The sequence below is a fragment of the Pteropus medius genome, unplaced genomic scaffold, assembly GCF_902729225.1.
Source record: "Pteropus medius unplaced genomic scaffold, Ma_sr-lr_union100, whole genome shotgun sequence".
NCBI lineage: Eukaryota > Metazoa > Chordata > Mammalia > Chiroptera > Pteropodidae > Pteropus > Pteropus medius.
In genome coordinates, this window is record NW_024354911.1 from 13,722,813 (window position 1) to 13,741,520 (window position 18,708).

The window sequence follows — 18,708 nt, forward strand, 5'->3', positions numbered from 1 at the left end:
GTGCATCACAGTGGAAGACCTCCAAAACCGTTGAAGATTATTTTAATGAAAGTATAAAATCATGATTTTTATGAAAATATAGAAATAAACATATGTTAAAAGATCTTATTTAAGCAACATGAGGGATCCAAGCAAATGTTTTAACAAGTTCAAAGGAGAATTCAGAAACGTAAATATAGAACAAGAATATTTAAATAAATGTGAAAATGAAAACAGAACTGGATTCTTCCATAATGGATGAAATAGGTCAATTGAAGCTCCATCAGAAAGGACAGATTTACAAAGAAAATAATTTGTTTATAAATAGTGGTTCCATATCAATAACAGATATCTAAAATTTATAGAATTTTAAAATAGTTGCCGTAAACTCAGACTTATATAACTTGAAATGGTATCTATAGATAATGCATAGAATTCAGTGAATTCAAAATGAATTCCTTGTAAAGTGTGCGGTGCTATTTTATAGGAAGCATTCTATCTTCCTATGTTCCTATTTAATTTTTCAGCAATTGTTGTGTCTATAGAATTATGTCAATAAAATTGTATCTTTCTTTGTGCATTAATTAAAGTGTATTTTTTCTAAAACATAAGACACTACCCAAAAAGTCACCCAAAACAACTTGACAGTTCCATCTATATTGCAGTATATTTAAATGCATTAAAATTAATAATTTTTTTATTATAAGCCTTTTTTAACATGCGTCAAAAATTGTCTAATATATTTTGAATTTTTAAAGTTCAAAAATAAACATTTTTTGCAAAAAATAAAGACTAATATTTTCTACAGCACCTGAAACTATCAAAGCTGAACAGCTTAATGAGTAACTTAAGCTCATAAAATGATTAAACCTACTAGTTTTCTTCATCTTTGTATGATTTTAAAATACCAGAAGAGGATTAAAATAAGAAATCAGGCAAAGGGAAAAAATGGCATACTATTGTACACTAATTTAAACATGATAGTAAGTTTATTCAATCTAAAAATTTTCATCAAGATAATAAATCGTTATTTTATAGCTTTGGAGATTTATATAAATTTGTTCAATACTTAACCCAGATGCTTGACTCCCCAAACATTTTTTAAACAATTATTATGCACTGTATTTTAGGAATGGAAATACAATTTACATCTTTAAGTCCAAAGGCACTCTGATATTAGGTACATATATTTCTTGTTTTAGATTAACATAATTAATTAAATACTAAATTGTATCACAGTGCCAGCTGAGTTTTGGCCTAGTGAATTACTTCTTTTTCTAATTGCATTGTTTTATAATGGCATCTAGCAGAGAAATTCCTTGAAGTATTAAGAAAAATAATAGTTTTATCCATTTCCATTGAGAGGTATAATTTACCACACTAAGAAACTTTCTTCTAACCTCTTTTTTCCAGTTAATAAAAAAACCAATGATAATTGGCCTTTATTGAACACAAAATGCTATACATTGTTGAGAATTTTAGACTGATTTTCCTTTTTTTTTTTTGCAGTTTCTTTAGTGATATTTGTTTCAGCTGTTAGAAGAAAAAAATCTGATTGGACCCATTTACTCTGAGATGTGAGTATATGAAAACGGTAACTATCTTATTCTTTCAAATTTTGGTAGGAAAACTAAGATTAATCAGATCAGAAAATAGTATGGCTGATGTTTTATTTTCATGTGTATTGTAGGATTCAGACTAGGTGTCTGACTAGGGTTGTCAGGGTAACTAGTTACTAAGTCTGCTCTACCACTTACTAGCCACAGACATTTGTCATGCCATTAAACATACGTTTCTTCATAGACAAACTAGAAATTATACTGACATCGCAGGACTCTTGTGAAGATCAAATAATATACTACAGTGTTTTTCAAGATGTTTTAAAAACAATAAACTGCAGAACATTGTTTTTAACAAATTATTGTATAAATTCCCAGAACATAAGTAAATATTTTGCAAAACTGATTCATTTTAGGAATTGGTAAATGTTCTGAAAGGGACTGGTAGTAAATATTTTAGGTTTTGCCAGCATATGGTCTTTTTCACAGCTATTTTAGCCTGCCATATAGAGTAAAAGCAGCTATAGATAATACGTAAATGAATGATAGTGGCTGTGTTCCAACAAGATTTTATTTATAGATACTGAAATGTATCATAGAAATTTCATTTTATTATGGAATATTATTTTTGACATTTACCAAATATTAGTTATTTATATAAAACAGAGTTCTGAACATGCAGGTTCCATGAAAAAAGGTAATGTGCTGAATTTCGGAGGGTCCTAAATATTGCTCCTATTCAACTTACCCTTCTTTGATCAGTGAGGCCCCTTCATAGATAATGATTTAGAAGTGAATGGTATACTGCAACTAACAGTCTTGTAAATTGTAAAATCCTAGACAACTAGGATTCGTTTTGTTAAATTATTACCAACATATCAGCTTGGTAGCTTATTTTTTTGTTATTAAAATAATTTTTGAGATAATTCCATAAATTTAGAAACTGTCTTAAATTCAGGCTAATAAAATAGACTTGATTTTTCTGCTCAGTAATGATAACTAACACAAGATTTTAATTACAGTAATATTTATAAATTTTTAAATTGCTTCATGAGTTCAATGAAAGAAAATAACAGTCATATCCATATTATTTTAATATCCCATTTTAAAAAAACGTAAGCACTTAAAAAGTAGAAATATACAGAGGTAGAGGAGCTGGACTTCTATCACCTTTAATTTTTTTTCTGCACATTGACATATAACCATTGGTGTCCACGGAACCTCTGTTAATTACTTGCAGTCCAGGAGAATAGATGATGCCTAATCTCTCTTTTTAATATAATGACTTTTGGTGATAATATGAGATGTTTAGCATCAAAGATTTGGAGTGAATCTTTCTTAATCTAATAATAAACTTCATACTGAATTTGCATTAATTAACTCTATAAAAGCTTTGTCCTAACTCTAGATATTAGCCTAAGTTTAAAATGTAAATGTGGGTTCTTTATATTTCTTCGTTTTCCGTATTCACTCACATTCTTCTTATTTTTCCATTCTAAATTGTATTTTCACTTTAACAAAATTTATCTTTAGTTCAATCGTTCAGGATTATCATACTTGCTCTTCCTAAAGTCGGATTTTATGTAGAACAAAGAACTGCAAGTTACATTCTATAAAGAGGCTAAGGATTACATTAGTTAGAATATAATTGTGGGGGCTCTGAGAGTTCCAAAACCACAATAGCTTAATTAAGTTCATTTTATCTCACATAAAAATCTAGGCTGATATGACAACTCTGTTCTCCAAGTAGAACAATGCTACTTCTACCTTTTGGCTCTTTCATCCTTTATTCACATGGTCTAAAACAGCTCACCATATACCTACATTGTAAACTCACAGTAAGGGAAGAAGAGGATCTTGGGAAATCATCCCTTTATTATACATATATGAACTAGACACTACATACATTCCTCCTACAAAGTTAGACACATTGTAGGCCTAACTTTAGAGGAGGCTGGGTGAAAGGAGGAATACATATTTGGGGAAACAAGTAGGCTCTGCCACAACTCTATATAAGACTTGATAAAAGTGATTTTATGTGAGGAGAAAGAATAGACTTTGAAATAAGAGGCAAATTTAAAGTTTCCACTAAGGAAAGAAAGCAGCAAACTGTAATGTAAACGTAGAATAGGAAGATATTGATGGAGAGTAGTAAGATTTAAGCTATGGTAGAATTCACTTATCCTATAATTCTAAAGAGAATTCTGTTGTTATGTCATTGTCATCAGGCATTAAAGTCTTCCCTTGGTTTTTCTTAACACAGAGTTTATTCGTCAGTATTGTGTCAAATTTCAACATGAACCCATGTATATTTAAAATGGAAATGTAACATTTTGAGGAAGAAGTGCTCTGGCACAAGATTAGTGGTGTAGCCCAAACATAATCTCCACCCACATCCAGCAATAACAACACATAATGAGGTGATAAATGTGGGGCTAGTCCCTACTTGATTTCCCATCCCATCTAGGTATCAATAAGGCTAAGTTGAAAGTTGAGTCTCTACCTCCATCTGGCATCAACAAAGTGGAAATAAAGTGATGTAAGTCAGGGTAGTAGACACTACTTCTTCCTCTTCTGGTGTCAGCACTACCACATGGCAAGCTAAGCTTCTTACCTCCACCCCATCAAAGAGGCAAAATAAAGTGGTAAGAAGTGGGGTAGTTGGTGTTCTGCTTTCCCCCATATCTGTATAGTCAGGCAGGGAGCTGACTTTCTGTCCCCAGCCATGCAGCAATAGAGTGGTGTAAGTAGTTCTCCATCTTCCCTCTCCTAGTGGAAACTGTGTCTGCAGGGTTGCTCATTCCACACTCTCTCTCAAAGTCAATGAGATGGTGCAGGTTGGTGGTCCACTTCTGCTGGGAAGCTGTCAGCACGACCGAGAGGTAGATGAACTTCCACTCTGACTGTCTATAATGAGGTAATATGTGTCTTCATTCCAATTTTGCTGGGGCCCAGTGGAAGCCAAAAAATATATATACTTACCATGCCATATGCTACAACTCAAAAGGAGGATTGCCTACTGAAATCAAAGATTAACAAGGATACAGAGCCTCATGAAATAATATCCTAAATGTCCAATTACAATCAAAAGTCACTTGCCCACACCAAAAACCAGGAATCATAACATAAATGAGAAAAAACAATCAACAGATGCCAATACCAAGATGATGCAGATTTTGTAATTGCCTGATAGAAATTTTAACACAACCATTAAAAGTTGATTAAACAATGAATTGTGAATTATTTTGAGATAAATGATAAGTAGAAAATATCATCAAAGAAATAGAAGTCATAAAAAGAACTACATAGAAATTGTAGACCTAAAAAATATAATCTCGGAAATAATAAACTCACTGGGTGCTCTCAAATGTAGAATGAAGAGGACAGAAGATGGAATTAATGAATCTGAGGACAGATCAAGGGATTTGCACAATTTGAGAAACAGAGAGAAAATATATATAAAAAAAGAAAAAGTCTTAGGTACATGTAGGACAGTAACAAAAAAGCTGACAGCTGGAGTCCCAGAAGAAGAAGACAGAGAAAGTGTGACTGAAATAGTATTCAGAAACACAATGACCAACTACTTCTCAAATTTGGTTAAACACGTAAATCTAGCGATTCGAGAAGTTGAGTGGATAAATCAAAGTAACACATGCCGAGACTTATCATATGGAATTTCTGAATACAGAAGGGGGAAAAAAAAAAATCTTGAAAAGCAACCAGAGAGAAACAATAACAAAAACAATGCTTTATAGAAAAACACCAATTTGAACAACATTAAATTTCTCATGTGATCGGATGGAGGACAGAAGTAGCCCACCATATTTTTAAACACTGACAAAAAGAGCTATTAATTGTGGTCTATATTAAGTGAAACTATCCTTCAAAAAGAAATGGGAAATAAAGATATTTTCTGGAAAATGAATATTAAGAGAGGGTGATGGAGTTTAGTGTGGCTAAGAAACACAAAAAAATTCTTGTAGTGATGTTGTTCTGTATGTTTACTGCATCAAAGTCAATATTCTAGTTGTGATTTTTTTACTGTAATTTTGCTAGATGTTACCATTAGATTAAGCTGTGTAAACAGTTCATAGGGTCTCTGTATTATATTCTTAATAACTATACGCAAATCTACAATCATCCCTAAATAAAAAATTAATTTAAAAAACTGTTCCATTTCCCGAGACTTTCAAAATATGATAGATAATGGAGAGGTAGCTCGCCATGCGTAAATGTTCATGGAGGTAGCTGAAAATCAATTACCTTAGTCCTCCAAACAAAATAAGGGAATAAAATATAAGGCATGACAAAAATGTTAAGAATTTCTTTGAAAATAACTATGATAAATTCTATTCCTTCTCTTTCAATTAAGCCAGGAGAAAGAGGGGAATTGAGGAGACGGGAGAGAGAGAGAGAGAGCGAGAGAGAGAGAGCGCGAGCTTGCTCTCTTTCTCCTAGTTAGACTTACTCTTGATTTTAAAAAATAAAATGAAAAATCTGAAGAAAGGCTGCTTTATCATTAGAGTAAAGGTAAAGGAAAAGAAACTGAGATTAGAGGTATCCTCACTCAATTTGTCAGAAAGTTTAAATGACGACAGAATTTGGCACAAGTACACATTTATTAAAAAATTATTTAAATATATTTACATGAGTAAAACATTTGAATAATATGTGCTCAAATATATACAGTGATGTCTTATTAGTTATGAGATTTGGGATGAAATTATTATTTGTATTTATATAGAGTCAATAAAAATAAATAAAATGACAAGAAGCAAGGAATTAAATAGAAATTAAATTCTGGGCATATAAAGAATGTTCTCTGCAACTCTATAAAATTTCCCCTCAATAGATAAAACTAATCCACACAGAAAATTTAAGGAATCATAAAAATTAAAACTCATTTTTAAGTCTTATTGCAATTTGTATCTTCTAGTCTAATTTGGCCATTATGAAGATTTGAAAAATAAGATAGTTAATTGGGATATAGTTCTCTTAACTGAGAGTGAATTCAAGATTGTTTAGCTTTTAATCTGAATATGGGATGATGCCTCCATTCTGACCATGTTTATCCTACCATAAATGTTGGAGTGAAACTCCTGGCTGTTTATCTCCACTTTTGCCCTTCAAAAAATAAATAAACAAATTTACAGGGAAAATATAACACATGATGTATATTCAGACTCTTTAAAATTGTTATTATTATGTTAATATAAAGGAACTTAAACCAGTAAATATTAAGTTATTGGATGACTAAGCATTGCAAATAGGTAAGGGTAAATCTGAGGGTGAGGAACTATAGGTCAGAACGCAGGAAAACCCATGATAACCATGGAACATTATTCTAAAGTATCAATTTTAATCCGTAAAATTAATTGGAAAAAGCCATTAAGTAGATCTATTATTTCTACTATGTTACCAATTCATAGGCTGTGACATACCATATTACAAAGTACAGGTAACTCCTCAAGGGTTCCTCTTAAATGAAAATTGAATTGATAAATTAAGTGTAATTCTTTCCGCTGAAGAATATTTTAATTCAGCACTCAATTAATTGTGAGTCATGCACCTCTTTTTGGAAGACATTCATTAAATAACTAATATCAAAATTAATAATTATGGGGTCCTTTCAATAAGACATTATTGAATAAGGTCTCACAGGAACTTAGATATCATTTTGAACTGTAATAATTGTTCACTATTCCTTTAATAAAAGTATATATACATTCAGCATCCAAAAGATTTTCTCAGCTTTTATGTATTTTTACTCTTTTGCCAAACCTATAATTTTAATTTTAAATTCCTTCATGTCACAGTAATTATTTTATGTTATTTTCTGGAAACTGAATCTGTCAAAGATGCCCCAATTGAAGAAGGTGAGAACAAATCTAGCAGAAAAAAAAAAAAATCAGAGAAAAAAATATTTATAGACTAATAAGGAAGTTCAAATTTCTGATGAAATGACCTAAAACAGTCTGTTATTGTAAAAGAGGTCCCTTCTCTGAAGACAGTGGATTGGAAAATTTTTTGAAGCATATCACACTAGATTCTCACTTAAACTCTTATCCAGGAATCTACTTGTGAAGCAAACTGAACACATGCATATTCAAGAGCCACTCACTGCAGAGTTAGATTTTATGTACAATAGGATAATTCTGCTTACAAGAGAAAGAGTATACTGGATTTTCAGCTCTATAAAATCAATGCTTTATTCACAAATTTAATATTTCCATTGACTGAAACCACAGTTTTAAATTTGAAAGTTTAGGTTAATCAGAGTAACAAGGCAAATGTTTTTAAAAATGAGAATAATCTTATATCACCAAATAGCATGATTGTCACTTGGTAAATCATCAAAGCAGGATAGGCCCGTGGCTACTTTTGAGTTGAGCATAAAGTATGCCTGCAAGATAGCTGAGCAGTTTATTAGCCTGCTCTCTGTCTGAGAAAAGTTGGGGTCTGAAAGTCTTTATTTTATTTTTATTTTTATTTTTTATTGAGATACAACTGACAGTGTGAAAATTTAAGATGCACGATGTGTTGATTTCACACGTTTATATAGTATTGCAATATGATTATTTTCATAGCTTTAGCTAATACTTCTATCACATCACATAATTATAATTTCTCTTTTGTGGTGAGAACATTTAAGATTCAGTGTTTTTGCACCTTTGAAGTATATAACGTAGTACTGTTGATTATAATCACTATGCTGTGCATTAGATCTCCAGAACTTAATTCATCTTCTGGTTACAAGTTTGTATCCTTTAAAAACATCATAATTTCCCTATCCCTTAGTCTCTGGTACCTACAATTCTACTTTCTGTTTTTATGAGTTTGGCTTTTTTAAAGTCTACATTAAGTGATATCATACAGTATTTGTCTTTGGTTTATCTTACTAAGTTTAATGCCTTGAAGTTTCATCTATTTGTTGCTGATGATAGGATTGCCTTCTTTTTGATAGAATAATATTCTGTTGTGTGTACCCTCTGTCTGTCTGTCTGTCTGTCTGTCTATCTATCTATCATTTATCTATCTATTTATCTATCTATCTATCATCATCATCTATCATCATCTATCATCTATCTGTCTCTATCCTTTATTTATATCATCTACATCTATATCTATCTATATCACATCTTTATCCATTCATTTACTGACAAACGGTTCATTTTCATATCTTGGCCATTTTGAATAATGCTGCAAAAATATGGGAGAATAGATAGCTTTTCAATATCTTGTTTTTTATTCCTTTTGCATGCATACCCAGAAGTGAAATTGCTGGATCATATTGTATTTGTCTTTTTAATTATTTGAGGAAACTCTCTATTGTTTTCTATAGCGGCTTAACCAATTCCCATTTCTACCACCAGTACAAAAGGGTTCCCTTTTCTCCACGTCCTCTTCAACACTACTTGTATCTTGTCTTCATGATGATAGCTATTGCAACAGGTGTGAAATAATACCTCATTGTGGTTTTGATTTGCATTTTCCTGACGATTAGTAATATTGAGCACCTTTTCAAGTACCAGTTAGCCATTTGGATGTCTTCTTTAGGAAAACGTCTACTCAGTTCCTTTGCCCATTTTTAAATTAGTAAAAACTGCTCCCTGAGGAAGTACACGTACATTTTACCTAAGCTACAAAAAAAAAAAAAAAAAAAATCATTTGAGTGTTCCCCTTTAAGTTTCTAAGTTTATCTAACAACCTTCTGATACATAATTTAATCTAAAATCTTCTGGAAGCAGGAAAAATATAAATATTTTAGTGACTGAAAATGCTTACTTCTCCTACCAAATATGAAAAAACTTCCCGGTTTATGTATATGTTTTTTTTTTCAGATTTTCTAAATATATTTCAATTATAAGTACTCCATTATTTCTAGTTTCCCTGACAAATTTCAGTTATTAGACCTGTGAAATTATGAACCAAACCTTGGAAAATACTCCTACACGTAAGAATTTTTCTGTATTTGTTTACTAGCATTAAACAACTAACTGCATGTCCAGTTTGCATTATGTGTACTTAATTTTTTTCTTTATTTTATCTTATTGTTCATTGAGATTATTTATACAATATCAGGAATGTGTGAATGGATTTTTTTTCAGATATTTATCTCCACATTTTGCTATCAAATTTTATGATCTTTAACAATCAGATTCACCTTTCTATTATTTTGAATGAAAAAAGACTCTATATATATTTAAATGGGCATGATATTAAAGGATGATTTTTTTGAAGACTCAATGAATGATGTTACTATTACTCATTAAAAATAGACATTATTTCCTATATCTGAAAGAGTTTAAAACAGAAATCACAGCCTTTGGTTGTTTGGCTTTCTTTTAAAGAAAATTTGGATATTTTTTAGATTATCAATTAAATGTTTTTCTCTCATGCATTTTTATATATCTTATTTAGAGAGTAAAGTAAAATAATCATAGCTGCTTTTATGAAAATGTTTTGTTTGAATTACAATGATTCTTTCAAAAATGTTCTTGAGTGACCCCATACTTTCTTCTTTTCCGTTGAATTTACACTAAGTATCATCATGGAATATATGATAATCATGTAAAATAATTTGACTTATTATAAGGCCTAGCCTAAATATCTTTCTAATAGAAGTCATTTATTGTAAAACACTCATCTCTCACATCACAATAGATAGAAGTCAAAGTGATTCAAATACATCATTTTACTTCTAGTAAGAGAGAATTTCTGAAATAGCAGAAACACCATGCCTACTAACAAGGTTCATAAAGTACTAGAATACCTGTGGAAAAAATGTTAAAAATATTATTTGTTTAGTTGTGTTTCTTTTGATTGCAGAAGTGCTATCAGATGTTATTTTCTCTGATACTGGTTTCTCAGATGAAATTTTTGGAATCGGTGAAAGAAGGGAAATCAAAACAGGAAGAGAGAAATAGTTCTTTGAATTTTTTAGATTTTTTCTTTTTACTTAAGTTTTTCAACCAGGTACATTAATTATAATAATGGTGTTATTTATATGTATATGCCTTGGGAAAGATAGTTGCCTAAGTTGCTAATAAGCTTTGTAAAAGTTTGAAAATTCTTGGTGGAAAGTTACCTAAGAAATAGAAGGCACTGTTGAATGATGGTGACCATAGCATCAATAAAAACTAATAAGTCGTATTTAGTGTGTTTTGCAATATACATCAAACTAAGAGACTTTTGTTACCACATAAAAATGAGGGCATTTATAAGTGGTAAAGTGTGATATAAATTTAAATAGAATCAAAAGAGAGAAATAAAGAATTGAGTCACATTTCATTGCATTCACTAACTCTTGAAAGTTTTTTGGTATAGTGTTAAGAAGAGACATATTTCAAAGGTGAAGTTAAATGAGATTTTAATTTTTCAACAATGTTGTTGAGAGGGCACTATGTGTCAGGCAGTTAACTAGATACTGGGGGCATAGTTAATAATAAATGAAATAAGCAAAACTCCATTCTTTCTTGGAATTTACAATTTGAAGAGAGAGAAAGAAAATAAATAACATAAACTATATAATATATTGTCTAGTATAAACTGCTAAGGAGAAACAAATTAAGGAAAAATGATAAAAAAATGTCAGTGGGTGGTTGTGACATTTTAAAGTTTGTAATCAAATTCTTTGAGAAGGTGATTTTCAGGTAAGAATCAAAAGGAAGTGCAGGATCCAGCTGTATAAACATCTTAGAGAAGAAGACTCAAAGAGAGGTATAAGTAAGAAGAAAGACCAGAACAAATCATGTACCTTGATATACTCAAGAAACAGGAAGAAGAACGTGGCTAGAAAAGAGAAAAAAAAATGGATGAGAACAGATTGGAAACAAAAAGAGTCAGATCATGAAGGACTTTCAAGTCACGACAAGCATATTAACCTTCACTCTGAGAAGACATAGCCTTAAAGGAACTTGACAGAGGCATAACATAAACAGATTTACATTTTACATCCCACTTTTTAGATACACTACTACTAATAAACTACTACATTAACAGTGAAACTAAAATGGAAATGCCTGGTTCATATTAAAATGAGAAAATTCTCAGAACTCTGTGAGATGAATAGGTGTTCTCAACTCACTAGGTTCACAAATAAAAGGTATTGGTCTGGATGATATTAGGTCTTTGATTGTAGTTCTGCTGTGAGCAGAACTACATTGTATGTTAGGATAATTAACATACAATGTAAGTCGTAAACATGAGAAATATTTAAATCATGTCTATGAGAAAATGATCTTGCCAGTACTATGACAGTAAAACTTAGACCAGGTGTTAGATAGGCTATTTCCATTGATTTCTCTTTCTGAGCTAAAACTTGACTTAATCCAATTTTTAAGTCTAATTTTTCAGATGAAGAAACAATTTTCATTTTCAGAAGCAACAATTCCTTTTACACAAGTGTAAAAGAAACAGAGACCAAAGCCAGACAATTAAATTTAGGATAAGCTTTGCTTTTTATAAATGTTGAGAAGAAATATTACAAATTACTGATTTTGGTGAAAAGTAATTAGGTAAATAAACACAATGGAATGTATGTATAAAATAGTACACTTTGTTAATTTATTTTGACAAGTATAATTGAGTTTTAATTATTTATGAGTTTTATGAGTTTTTCCAAATGAGGTAAGTGAACTGTAATGTAATTTTAAGAGTATAAAATATTTATTTTTATCAATTCACATCGGCATTCTATTACTGAGATTATTCTTTGAAAAAGGATAAAAATACCAGATGTGTTTGTCAAATATATTGTGTTTGGAGCTTAACTAATTGGATAGGGTTTCAATATATAATTATTATATGGCTTAACAAGAAAAACAAAGCTATTTATTAAGATATTCCTCTTTAGTTACCTCAGATTAGCAGTAAAGATAAATAATTATATATTACACAATCATTTCACAAAAATCACTTTGTTAAATTTATATGTCATATTTCAAAAGTATTTATATTTAAAACCACATGTACAAGCACAATAATCGATCATGAACTCTATTAAGATGGGGGACAAAAGATTTGATCAGACTGATAAGTATAATTCAGTGAAAAAACAAGAGAAGTGGAAGAGGATATAGAGGTTAAGGAAAATAAATGGCGATGTTACATAGTAAACATAAGCCAATATTTCCTATTATCGAACATTAAAAAAGCAAGTGGTAAAAATTTATTTACATACATGAATCAATGACAGAGCTACAAATAAAAGCCAGGCCAATAATATATTTTAAGTTTGACAACAGATAAGCTATACTCTATTTACCAATTGTCTTCAGAAATTATAGAATATTTTATTAGATTAGGTTGACCACGACCTTCTTTTTATCTCCAGTGAGTCATGTTCTCTATAGCTAGTATAAAGCCTAAATCATTAAATGAGATTTAGTGAATTAGCTACTGATTAAATTGTGAGTTGCTTTAGAGTTGAAATTATGTCTTATTTATTTATTTTCATGCTTCCTTTAGTGCAGAAATGGTTCATTTAGGAAAGCTTAAAGGACCAATCTGAATCACCGTGTTCTTTCTTAGTCACTCATTTTCTCCTATTCATTTTAGTTATTTTTTTCCTCCACAATGACTCCAATATAAACGTCAGCAAATGGCATCATCTTATCATAATTTAATTGTTATTTTTATGTCCCCATCTTAATTTCCTTCTTAGCAGAATTTGTAATAATTTAATATTCCCTTTTAGGATGACTGCTTCTAAGGTTTCCTTGACTGTACCTCTGTTTTGCCTTTTCTGCAATCTCCATATCTTTTTTTCTTCAGTCTCTTTTGTTGGCTTTTGTTCCTCACTTTCTTCTGCTTGTTTTGGAGCATCCCAAGATTTTGTCTTCTGTAAAAGACAATATAGCGGTTCCTCAAAAAAAATTATGGGGAGGTGAACACACAGTGTAAATATATATATATATATATATATATATATATATATATATATATATATATATATATATATATATATATATATATATATATATATATATGCCTTACTGTTAAAGTGTACAGCTAAAACATTGGATTTCATTAACCAATGTCACTATAAAAAAAATAAATAAAAATTAATTATGAATAGAACTACCATATAAACTAACAATTCCACTTAAATTCCAAAAGAATTTAGAGAAGGAATTCAAATGTTTTTGTAAACCAATGTTCATAGCAGCATTATTCAAAATAGCCAAACAGTGGAAAAAACTCATATGTCCATCAAAAGATAAATACATAAACAAAATGTGGTATATTACATACAATGTAATATTATTCAGTCTTTAGAAAAATGAAATTCTGATACATACTACAGCATCCATGAATCTTAAAGATATGCTGAATAAAATAAGCAAACCACAAAAGGACAAATACTGTATGATTCCATTTATGTAAAGTACATAGAATAGTCAAATCCATAGAGACGAAAAGCAAAATAGTTGTTACCAGGGACTGGACAGAAGGAGAAATAGAGTCATTTTTTGTTGTGTATAGAGTTTCAGCCTGGAAGATGAAAAAGTTCTGAAAATGGACAGTGGTGCTGGTTGCACAATTACGTGAATGTACTTTTTGCCACTGAATTAATTGCACACTTAAAAATGGTTAAGATGGTAACTTTTATGTTATGGATATTTTACCAACTATTAAAGAAAACATTAGCCCTCCCAAAAAACTAATGAAAGAATACTAGGTGGATGATTTGAATATATCAGGGTTTAACTAAATGAGTACGCGTGAAACAAAAGGACTCTTATTCCATAATCTAGAATAAGACAGAATTCAAGATAAGAGCATACAATTAAATTTCTTTAGTAAAACTGATGAAATGGGTGAGGACTTGGCTTGAGTTTTGTGAAATGAAAGAGGAAAATGATGAAATCTCAAGAACGAACTAAAAACTGTAGTTAGAATTCATTAGAGACTACTAACAAATATGTAACACTGTACCAGGTAATTGGGCTAAACGTCATCGAATTCTTCTTGCCTCTTATAAAGATTCATACTTTATGGTGAAGGATGGCAAAATTATTGTTGGGGTCAAGTAACCCGAACTGTTGGGTGAATGGGACTAAAGAAAAGTAAACAAAGATTGGCGAATGCACACTTTATTTTACTCAAAGCCTGTATCTGTGACTCTAGTAGTGTTAGTAAATCTTTGATAATTTATAATTCAGTAAAGTTCTCTTACAGCAGAATAGAAATTGATAAGTATAACTTCAGCTAGTCGACAGTTGTCAAAGGAGAAAAATGAAAGTATTTTCCCTCTGGTACATTTCTATAATAAATCATGGCACTTAGGTCTAACCAAACAAAAACAATAAACCAGCAAAAGTTATCATTAATTGTCTTACTTTTCTATAGCCCAGAAACTTGCTACCTTAAAACTGTTTCCACCTTCTAATATTTGCACATCGATAATATATCTTGCTAATATGGAACTAATATCTGATTATGAAAACTATGTTACATAGAATCAACCAGATGTCATGTGGCAACTTTTAATCCAGTTAACAAATTATGAAATAAGGATAATTCAATTTTACAAATGTGTCTTGTACATGAGCATCAGATTTATATTTGTCTAAGTTCCTGACAGTTTTAATAATGTGCATAATTAAAGAACACTAGAAGCAGGCAGAATGAAAAGGAAAGGTGAAGTAGAATAAATAGATGACTGTCTATAAATCAATGAAGGCAGTCCATATAAAAAGAGGAAAAATAAAAGCTTAACAAAAAATATTTTAACATAAAATATTTCAACTTATAAAAGTTTAAAACTTTTAAGCTATTAAGAAATATTAGTTTTATGCTGAAATCAATCACTTTAGTTTAATTTTGATAAAATACAGATATTTATACCTATAGTTTATAATTATTTATTGCAAAATTAATCTTATTTTGACTCATATATATCCAGCAATGATAAATGATGAATATGCATAGTATAACTATTATAATTACTCCATAAAATTATTTAAAACATGTAGTATAATTCAATATTCATTGTACTCTATAAATTAATATTAAAATAATATTTTATTTTTGCTAATATCAAGTACTATTGATCTTCCAGATATACATGTCGGATTTATATTGGGCATTCAGAATCTCCTATCTTAATTATACACATTTCCTGTAATGTACTTGAATCCATTTTGAAAAGGAAAAACCTATATAAAGATTGGTCTTTTATATTCACTTCTCAGTGTTAGGTTTCTGGCAACTCTAAATTATCAGAATAAACTCTTTTATTTTTATTTACTTGTTTATTTTTATGCCTAGAGCACCTAGTCTTCCTAGGTGGTCTCCCATCCAAGTACTAAACAGGCCCGACCCTACTTAGCTTCCGGGATCAGATGAGATCGGGCATGTTCAGGGTGGCATGGCTGTAGACAGAATGTACTCTTTTAAACTTCCTACAGACCTTGCTTTTGTTTCAGCCTTCTCCTAGCATTCAGATGCTACAGAGAAAACTGAGCCCCAAATGAAAATGAGGAATCGAAACTTGATTTGTTATATATCATCTTGGTAGACATTATTCACATTAATTGATCAATGTATAGAGGAGTATATAATACCTCCTTGCAAAAAAAAAAGGAAGTCTGTAAGTAAAATCAAACCAACAGAAGTTCAAGTTTCAGTAGCAAAGTTACTTTTATAAACTCCATATTAAAAATTTTTTAAAAAATTGAAAATACTGGCGATTGACCAAAAACAGGTAGAAATAAGAAAAATATACCCATGAAAGGTGGAGACTATACTGGGTGAGATTCACATTTATATGAGTTTTACCTGCAGGCTTTCTCCATTCTATGAAGTATAGAGTATCCATAATTCCAACAAAAAATCTGGTATGGCTAAAATTCAAACAAAACTTTTATTGGATTCGAGAGTAGAGGATTAAAGTCGAGGCTGTCATAGCTTGTGAAGATTTAAATGGAGAGCACCAAAGAGGAAGAAATATGGGAATTTTTTAAATGTTTGTGTAAAGTATGCTTAAATTTATGAAAGACACCTGCACTGCTTCTATGTAGGAGGTTTTTGCACAGTTCTAGAAGAAAACATCAGCTGGAGGTATGAAAAAGGCCAAGAAGAAATTTCAGCTAATGTTTCCTCACTCCTCAAGGGAGATACAGTTTGTAATCTGATATCTCCTTTGGAAAGGCAAATTGTCACCATTCTTCATTTACCACAGCCCAGTCCCATGTTACTGAGAGTAAAATCTGAGTGATTATGGCCAAGATACTAAGGACACCCTTTCTTCATGCAGCACTGTCTTATAGGATGAACATCTACCCCAGTTGCAGCAGACATAGGACACTGTGTCCCTTACTTCCCTCATTCTAAACTTCTAAATAAAGACCCAAAACACTTTTAATATTAAACATTGAAATAAATGGGAGCTATACATATATTTAAGAAAGAAAGATAATTATTTTCCAACCCACTTATTCCATTCAGGGTTCAGGGTGACTGGAGCCTCTCCTGGCAGTACAGGGCATAAAGTGAGACTCCACCCTGGACAGGACACCCCTCTACCGCAGGGCTACTCACACACACACACAGAGACTGAGAAAATTTAGACATGGCAATGCACATCTTTGGGATGTGAGATGATAATGGAACACCTGGAGAAAATCCACGCAGTCAGTAGCTCTTGCTGAAATCAGTCTTTTCCTCGTCAATACTATAACCAAATGGTGAAACCAAGTTAAACAAGGCAACATTATTTGAAGACCTGCTGTAGTCAACTTCTAGAGTTTTTGTTTGTTTGTTTGTTTGTTTTTGTTGTTGTTGAAGGTGAAGCTAGACATGTTTAAGAAAGTTATGTGGGAGTCTTATGTTTTGGTATCAGGCACTAGAACAGCTAATAATCAGTATAACATTGCTGTAGTATGTCTAAATTTCTGCATGTATTGTGTATTATCCAGAATTTTTATCTTTCCTGAGAATCTTGAGGGTAAGAGAGATGATTAACAAAGTGGAATTTGCCATTTCTGAGTAAACTAATGAAATTATATATCATAGCAGTCCAAGGCCCACAAAAATCCTCAACGAAATATTCTGAGTTAACATTATGATTAAATTTAACAGTATGCTGAACTTCAGAATACTTAATGCATTCAAGAGCAAGCAATCCAAATATCAGTGCAGCTTCTTATATTCATGGAAATAATAGAGGATAACTATTATTAATGTTCCCTTTATTTTTATGACTGTATTTTAAATAAACTGATCAATTCAAATTCCCTTCAATTTTTTGGCAATAGAGATATTAAGGGAAGGAGTATCTGAAAAGATATTTCTTATGTGTAAGAAAATCAAATATTCTAATTATGATTTCTCAGCTGGTAGAAAGTAAGCCTGCATCAAGGAAAGTAAAATTTTGTCCCAAATATTTCCAATTTGGAAACACAAAGGTGAGATTTTTCTGAAAATAATAGTTTTATAAACATTTCAAACATTTTATAAGTTATTTTATACAGATGATAGATATGCATGTCTCTTATTTAACACAAGGCACTGCTTAAGTCATCTTTCCCCCTTTTTCGCTCTATAACAATCAATTGAAAGATAATAAATAAAATGTCATTTTTATATTATAGTTTATATTATAGTTTTTCTATTTTATAATTTGTTCCTCCTACTGTTGATTTTTCCCCCCAAAGCCATTTAATGTTTACAGGAGATTTAATATAGCGTTTTCTCAGAAAGTAAAATGGTTTTAATAGCTCACTTAATATGCTTTTGATGAATAAGTACATCTGGTTTAGCATTTTCTATCTGAAATGACCTTAACTTAAAGATTGTTATTGCCTGTGTTCTACTACAATTTTCAGATAGAAAAAATAAACAAATAAAAACAACCTAAGGAATTACACTGGCTGAATTCAAAACATATTAAAATAGAAAATGTCGAAAGAATCAAATTATATTTAGCCATAGCTAAATATAATGTGAATATCTACAATGTTTTCAGCAATGGAATCTGAAATAATCAAGTACTATTCACTTCTCCCCCAGTAAGTTTTTGAAAAACTCCAGTATTTTAAGAACTGAATCATGACATTTTAATAGTTTTCCAAGCTACTGCGTCAAGGGAGCTCAGTCTTATTGATTCAGTTAGTAAGAAAGGCATACTATGCTCATATTTATCTAATAAAGAGTATATGAGCAA

The 18,708-nt window shown here is 30.7% G+C and overlaps 1 pseudogene; it reads right to left on the reverse strand.

Moving 5' to 3' along the window:
* Window positions 1-15,805: 15,805 nt before the first annotated feature.
* On the reverse strand, window positions 15,806-15,924 carry LOC120598010 (uncharacterized; annotated as a pseudogene).
* Window positions 15,925-18,708: the final 2,784 nt, after the last annotated feature.